Source organism: Pimephales promelas, chromosome 20, assembly GCF_988280905.1.
Source record: "Pimephales promelas chromosome 20, fPimPro1.hap1.1, whole genome shotgun sequence".
NCBI classification, from domain to species: domain Eukaryota; kingdom Metazoa; phylum Chordata; class Actinopteri; order Cypriniformes; family Leuciscidae; genus Pimephales; species Pimephales promelas.
Window position 1 is genome coordinate 12,945,812 of NC_142788.1, and position 8,414 is coordinate 12,954,225.

General features: G+C 34.1%; 2 long non-coding RNA genes across 2 annotated transcripts in view; one reads left to right on the top strand and one right to left on the bottom strand.

Annotated features, from left to right (window-relative positions):
* Window positions 1–74: 74 nt before the first annotated feature.
* On the top strand, window positions 75–1,460 carry LOC120462921 (uncharacterized). The gene is made up of 4 exons (XR_016148076.1): window positions 75–203; window positions 765–814; window positions 945–1,020; window positions 1,104–1,460. It is a non-coding gene; the product is annotated as an uncharacterized LOC120462921 (long non-coding RNA).
* LOC148970553 (uncharacterized) overlaps window positions 1,026–8,414 on the bottom strand; it is a 34,021-nt gene continuing 26,632 nt past the window's right edge. The window contains exon 2 of the long non-coding RNA XR_016148080.1: window positions 1,026–1,408. This is a non-coding gene — a long non-coding RNA (uncharacterized LOC148970553). The remainder of the gene's footprint in view (window positions 1,409–8,414) is intronic.

Here is an 8,414-nt window from a genome sequence, read left to right on the forward strand (position 1 = left end):
ACGGAGGAGGGCAGCAATACGCCATAGCTGCGTCTAGCCTGCCGGAAGTATAAGAAGAAGAAGAGAAGTTCCCGGATGATCTCCTGCTTTCGCCCAGATTTTTGAGTGTTCATCGTATGGATGCTCTTCTATCCCAGGAGGCCACGGGAGAGCATACGTCATTATCAACATCGCGGAGATCAGCGAAGCAGGGGTTTTCAAATGTGAGTAAACACGGTTCCTTGTGTTTAAATCGTATGTGTTAAACTACTATAGAGTAAACGTTTTAACTGTTGAAGGTCTAAAGGACTTAGACAGTATAGTATTGTGATTTTGCTGTAAACACATGTTTTATTATAGCTAGTTAGTTAAACAGGGGAGCTCCAGTAAGTAGGCTACACGTAACGTTAAGTTTCTAAAATGGATTTACATAACCATATAACGTTACATCTTAAACACGCTTATTTAAAATGTCTATTTACATCTGAAATGAAAATATTGTTTAAGTATTGCATATTGCACATCCCAAAATGAAAAATACATCTGAGTGATGTAACGTTATGTGTGCTATTATGAAGGATAATTCACTGACACTACTTAGACAAATGTGCTGTAAATAAGGTAAATAAACAAATCTATAAAGTAACTAAATATGTTATATTTAATTTGTCCCTTATTAGTGTTGATATATTTCAAACATTTAAGTTGGATTAAAAGTGAGTTAACATATCAACCTCCGCATGTAAATTCAGTGTTGAGCTCGTAATGTGAATCGTATGTTACAGGGACAGAAGAACCGGCTCATGATGCTGAATGCTGTCATCAAAGGCTTTGAGTAAGTATACTACAGAAATGGATAACAAAATCTATTCAATCTTAAATTGTAGTTTATTTGAATTATTGTAAATTCAAGTCGAGAAATTACAACACTTTTCTGATTCTTGATTTCTGTGCATTTGCTGCAGAGCTTTTGTGGTGGAGCAGGACCTGCAAGGAAAGATGATGGCAGCATTTGTTTTAGGGATTTTACTCAAATATAAAGTAAGGTTATTTTTAATACATAAATCAAATGACATTGTGTGTTAAAATGACTGCTTTTGTATAATGTTTGTGCATTTTTGTAGGATCTGAAATGTCTGCAGACTGGTGTGAGCACTGAGGATGAGGAGCCCAGAGCTGCATCCTGGAAGTGGTGCCATGGATGAGACGCTCCATCTGTCCACCTGCCCTTATGAGTTCCTCCATCTCTCCACCTGCCTTTACGAGACCCTCGATCTCTCCACCTGCCCTTATTGCCTCAGATTGTGAAGCGCAGCGCAGCAACAAGCTCTGGGACGAAGGCACAGTCACCTCTGGTGAATTCATCAGAATAAAGCCGCAGAATGGGAACCGCTGTGTTGAGTCGGCAGTAGGTTATGGTGTTCAGCGCCTGTAAATACATGTTTGTAGTTTGAATAAAGCTTTGTTTCATGTGTTGTTGACTTTTATTGTTTATTGTGATGGTTACTTTTATTTGTTCTTTTACTCATTTATTCATTTTTATTATTGTTGTCAGTATATAAAATGTAATTATTTAATTAATGTATCCATTAATTAATTGATTGACTGACAATTGAGATGTTTCACTGCATTTGCATTTATGAATAGAAATGTATTCATGCATAACTGTCATATGACAAAACAAATTACATTTTGCTTGTTATATTAAATTATGTTTTTAGTATATAAAAAAGTTATATTTAAGTATTGGTCAGCATTTAATATTACGTATTATTTTGTATAAGTTTTGGGGTGGGCTAACAATGCAATTCATTCTGAGGTAATATTAATTTTTAAGGAGTGATACTTACATTTTTCGAGTATAAAATCAACAGTTTTCTCCAAAAGAGATCTTCGAGCAGCTGCCCGTCTCCTTTATGCAGACATTACAAACGCAGGGGAAAACTGTTCTAGGTTGTGCTGTCGAGTTACTGATGTTATGAAGTGTTAGTGCACCTGTTAATCATATAATTTAAACTTCTAAACGTATTACATACAAGATACCATAACAGTCAAAATGACAAAACAGAAAACACAAAGATCATTGGCTTGTGTACATCATAATATGACATCATAATATAATATTTATACACAGGAAAAAGGAACAATAACAAGGCTAAATATCTTTAAATAGTTCTTCATAATACATACAAAAAAATGTTGTTTTGTTGTTATAAGTCTGAGGGATGAAACGAGGTAAATTCATCAAGAAAAGGAGGAAAACTTAAATGAGAAACTTTTTGGGTATAAAATAAAGAAATTAACAACATATATTCAAGAGGTGACGATTTGGGGGTTTCTTAAAAAAAATATATCGTTATAAGAATAACACTGTGGGTCACATTAGTAGGGTTTAAAATATAACAACTTAAATCAACCTTAAAGGCAGCTGTTTCTTAGTAGGTAGTAGGTCACATGATAACGTAGTAGGTCTTTTCGTAGTAGGTCACATGATAACGTTAACATGGCAGATGTTCTCATTCATACTCAACGAGATTTGGCTATTTAGCGCTCGTTGAGTAATTATTATGAGTCATTCATGTATTTTAACTTATATGTTTCATAATACTAGTATATAAACAAATCTGTAGATTGTAAATTTAAACATTTCTCGTTCTTATTGTTTTTTAGTTAGTTTACATAGTAGCATAGCATTTATACGCGGCAAACGTCAGAATGACTAGCCGAGTTAAGGCTGTTCCAGGCGGGCTAGATGTGCTGCTGATCCCTGGTTCTGACAACTCCGAAAACGTCAGAACAATGTTTTAAAAAGGCGCAGTCTTTATAAATAAACCACAGATTTGAGCTTTAAAGGTGCAATGTGTAACAAAGTTGAGTATCTATTAACAGAAATGCAATATGACATCCATAACTATGTTTTCAGTGGTGTATAAAGAACTTACTTAATTAGCCGTAATGTTTTTATTACCTTAGAATGAGACATTAATAGCTCCATAACCGCGGGAATCCCCTTCTATGAAGGTCGCCATGTTGTGACGTCATTTTCCTACCGTAGCCGAACGCGAACAAACAGCGCTACAGAACGCGTTTCATCACTACCTTGAAAGAGAAGTAGCGGAAAGCTGGAAGCTAGCCTTACACTCCGTGAGTAGTGACTTTTCCCTTGTGAGTGGTGTAAAATATGTAGTTGGGATTGTTTCATGTAACTTAGTTCTCCCTCGCTGTGTTATGGGTTTGTTATGTTGGGGATAGATGTGCTGTTACGTTCGTGAGACAGCTGATGATTAGTATTCATGTCATTGACCGTAAAACAGTACGTTACAGGAATCACTAACCCGTCGATAGAGACTTTTACTAAAGTCTTTTATCACTAAAGTCGATCGCGAAGAATTTTAAAAATCAGAGAAAAAAAGCCTATTGTGTGTAGTAAATAGTATCTATGGGATGCGGAGATGACATGATTGTAACAGCGCGCGCACTTCCGACCTTTGGACTCATGCGATGCAGACGCGTCCCAGCTCAGCCACAGTAACAGCTCATATTAGCCAGCTAAACTATTACTACCCTGTTAGAAAAAATATATAGCTGCTCCCTCGCTGTATTATGGGTTTGCTACAGTATGTGGGGAGAAATGTGCTGCTGGTTACGTTTGTGAGACAATCAGCTGATTATTATTTTATTAAATTATATATTAAAACCCTTGATCCTCACCTGACTATGGCTTTGTAAACAGTATTCATGATGTGGTTTATAATGGACTGTGGTACAGAAACAGTGACAATGTTACACACTCTTGGCTTACTCTGGCTATTCTCTGCTGTCTCAGCCGACGAGATGTTTGTCCCGTTTTAGCAACCGTAGCTTCTTCGAAAGGGAGGGGTGAGCAGTGGGCTGAGCCCTTAGTGCAAACCTGGTGCAAACTCGCAACCGAACCACTAGATGTCGCTAAAAGTCACACATTGCTCCTTTAAACAACTATATTCAACTATATCAAATTACACTGAAGGCGCAATCGCTACGGTATTTCCTTTAAAGGGAGGGGGTTGACTGCTTTTTTCTTTGCATGATTCTGTTTATGGGATGCAATATATTCGTGTTTTTTTAAGTCTTATTTTTTCATTAACTTCACCTTTATTGTAAATGGCCTAAATAAAGTTATGAAACTTCACTTTTCCCTCAGCCAAAACGATTTGGCATGAAACAAACTATATTAAAATAGTTTAGCATTGTTTGGTCTTATAAGATAAACAAAAACATGCACTGAAAAGTTGATGGTTGATTAGGCCTATTTGTCAAGATAGCATAAGTAATTGTTTTTCATAGATTAAAATAGCTTTTAAATTACACAAACTGGCAATATTAGATCGGTTTAAAACATCTCCCCTTAAAACGCTATTGGTCTCGACTATTTAAAGGTTCTCAAAGCGATCCTGGTGTTGACGTTCGAATATTTTCAAACAAATCGGAGCTCCCTCCTCCGCATCTCATCTCCTCCCCCTCCCTTCCGTGCTTCCTGAAATAATTGTGAACGTGCATAGTTCTAGCTAATTATATCCTTGTGTGGGTTTGGCGAACATAAGCGTCAATTTAGAAGAAAAAGAAAACAATTTAACGTTACCCACCTGTCCAGCAAAAACAGAGCAACCTGAATGTCGGACTGGAAGCCCTTCTGCCGCCGGAGTTCTCGCCATCGTTCAAAAGCTTTGCTAGCGATGTAAATTCGGAACTTCGCACGTTCTTTATCCGACTCCTTCTTCTTTTTAATTTGTTCCTCAGAACGACGTCTCTTTGGTCGTGTGTTGGTAATTTTTCACACTTCCCTCTGATGCTTAATTCGCTGCTCTCCTTCACACACACACCCCCTTCATGTGCACGCGCACTAACCCCCCAGACCCACCCTCAAATACTTGCCAGTGATTGACTGGAACACTGTTTGTTAGGTTTCGTGGTGCGGGTGGGACATGATTGTTTTTGTTGCCTTTTGTGGAGCCTGTGGTGTCTACAGAGACGGCGTTTTTTTACAGTGTGTTTAGGGGACAGGCAGCTAGCCGATAGTGAGGAGACGTTTGAAGTATGTGACAAAAAATGTTTTGGCCCAGCATCGCTTAGAGAACCTTTAAATAAAGTTACAGGAATTTGACTTGGCCTGAAAAAAAAAAAAAAAATTCAGTCAGAAGAATTTTTTTGTCAATTTAATCCCTGCATCCAAAAACATTCTCAAAAAAAAAAAAATCATAAATAAATAAAAATGCATGATTAAATAGCAAAATAAATAATTAATACTAGAATAACACTGCATTAAGTCATTCTAAACTGTTTCTATGATCCACATATTTTACGTCAAACTAAAGCATTCCTTTTTGAAAAAGTAGCTATCTAACAAAGTATTTATATATGATATTTTACAATCAATATGCTCAAGACTAATTAGCCTTCCTTGAAATAAGCAGATTTGGTCTATTCATCAATGCAAATTTACTGCAACTGCTGAAATGCAAATTGAATAGGATGAAAAAATATGTATTGTATACAATTTTATTACAGTTATATGAATTCATTAATTGTGTGTTTATTATATGAATGATTAATATAATTATGCATTTATATAAATAAGGCTGTTCTATTATTATTTGTGAGTGACACTAATACATTGGATTGTTTTATTTATTACAGTTTTTCTATCACTTTTGTAAAGTGAAAAGTTAATATAAATTGTATTTTATTGTTTTGATTTAGAGCAGTAAATAACTGCTATTAAAAGATAACAGGGTATCACTGTTTATTGCTGATTTTAAAGCTTACTGAACTTGAACTGATTTGGATATCTACAGTTCTACATAAAAACACAACATAATAATGGCCCCTCTGTAATAATTGTGGCCCCTCTTGTGCCCCCCAGTTGAAAAAATCCTAGAATCGCCCCTGCGCGTGTGTGTCACATACATTAATAAATATGAATAAATAAAGAACATTTAAATAACTATTTCTATCCAGTTATTTCAGGTACGTGTTGAGTATATTTGCACTCATAGATGTAACTATTAGAGTCATAAAGCTTGAAGTGTGTAGCTGTTGGTTTAGGTGACATTTTGTGGGTTATAACAACAGGATGTGTGGTTTGGTTTTCTAAAGTACAGTGCAAGCTTTTCTCCTCTTTCTCATTAAGCTAATGAGAGGCTGTTTCTTTGTAATTAATTGTGAAATTTACTTGCAACTTGCACTGTGCAAGTACTGGTATTCACTTGTTTTGTGGAAAAGACTATTTGATTAATTAATGCAGAAGTGCATTACTTGTAATTTTTAAACATATATATATATATATATATATATATATATATATATATATATATATATATATATATATATATGTCTCATTTGTTTTTCACAATATTTTTTTAAAGCAGGGTTTTTAGCATATTTCTAAAAGTGTAATTAAGTGTATATTTATTAGCATTGCGTTTCTAAAACATTTTTAAATACAATTAAAATATGTTTGTATTTAGCATATTTCTTAAAAATGTAATTAAATACCAATGTACTTCTAGTACACTTTTTAGAAACATATTTAAAGCATGATTGTCATTAGCATATTTATTAAAATATAATTAAGCATACATTTATTACCAATGTACTAATAATATACTTTTTTAGAAATACATTAAAAGTATGCTTTTCTATAGTGTATTTCTTAAAAGTGTATTTAAACATATATTTATTACCAATGTAGTTCTAATATACTTTTTAGAAATACATTTAAAGTATAATTATCATTAGCATATTTATTAAAAATATAATAAAGCATACATTTATTACCAATATATTACTAATATACTTTTTATAAATACATTAAAAGTATGCTTTTCTATAGTACATTTCTTAAAAGTGTAATTAAATATATATTTATTACCAATGTACTTCTAGTATACTTTTTAGAAATATACTAAAATGCAATAAAATACATTTTTAGTACACTTTAAATAAGCATGTTGTAAATACAAATGTATTATAAACACACTATTTGTATTTCAAATATATTTTTAATACATTTAATACAACGTCTTTTTCACCTGGGTACGGCTCCAGTTATAGGTATTATATTATACTCTATTGGATTATATTGTATATTGTATTGTATTATAATATATAGTGCTGTCAATCGATTAAACTAAACTAATCACACGTTTTTCTGTAATTAATCGTGATTAATCATTATTTAAAAGTTCTTTATATATTTGTATATGTTGTGTCCAAATGAATGTAGACACAACATAAAGACAGCAGCAAAGATTTTAAACATTTGTATAATGGCATATTTTAATAAAAAGCTACTACTGGAGTAAAGTAAAACTAAAGTAAAATGACGCCGCTGCTGAGAAACTAGTTCCTGTAAATGTAATGTGATCATTGAGATGTAAAAGTACTTTGATTTCTAACATTATTCTCTCAACAGACATTTACATCGATAGCCTGGCGTTATAATTTATTTGATTTTGGTCTGATATTGTGGGTAAAACTGCACCGTTGAAATATGCAACTGGAAGGACTGGATTTTTTTTTTTTTGGAAAACTGTCTCTACTGTTAAATAACACCCAGGCTAACTTGAAAATGATCCTGACCTGAACCACGCCTTTAATGTCACTAAATGGCCAGACTAAATCTAAATCTCTATCCATACAGTCTAGGTGCCCAACTGAAGCGAATCCAGTGAGTGGTCAGTGCCCTGCCGGACACAAATGATGCTCATCCACCTGTGATCATGCATGCAGTGACGCTGTGCCGATTTAATCACCGGAAAGAGTTGTGGGAATGATTTAGCATAATGCATATATGAATTATTTTACTTAAATCAAATCAATACTTTTTTTTTCTTGCATTAGTGTGTTGCATATGCATATGCATATGGACATGGCTAGACGGCTAACTAAATATAACAACCCCATGTCCTTAGGAACAAGCTGAAGTAATCAAAAAAAAAACTAATTTGCTTTTCTGGGGCGGTTTCTGAATTACACATGCATAGAACTGATTACATTAGAGAATGATGATGTAACGAGTCCTGTTAACTTTGCCATGCACCTATCCCTAAACTGCTGTATCGTTTTTAGTTTGATATGAGGTCCTCTCGGCCATGATTAAAGCATCTTCAACAGGCATCGATTGGAGTCTTTCTGTCAGGCTAGACACTAGAGATCTCACTTCTATTCTCAAGTGATAGTGTGTTAAGTAGAATAAGTGTAGAGCCATCTAGTAGAGTACACATTTGAAGTGTCTAAAAGCACCAGTTTAATTTAAGTCGGGTGCATAAGGTAATTTCTACCACTATACGTATAGGCCTATATATTATTGATTTTGAGAAGCCCTGGCAGCTACAAATCCCACTTGTCTAAAATCCACTTCATAACACCATACCTTGAACATCAGTCTCTTCTGGCTA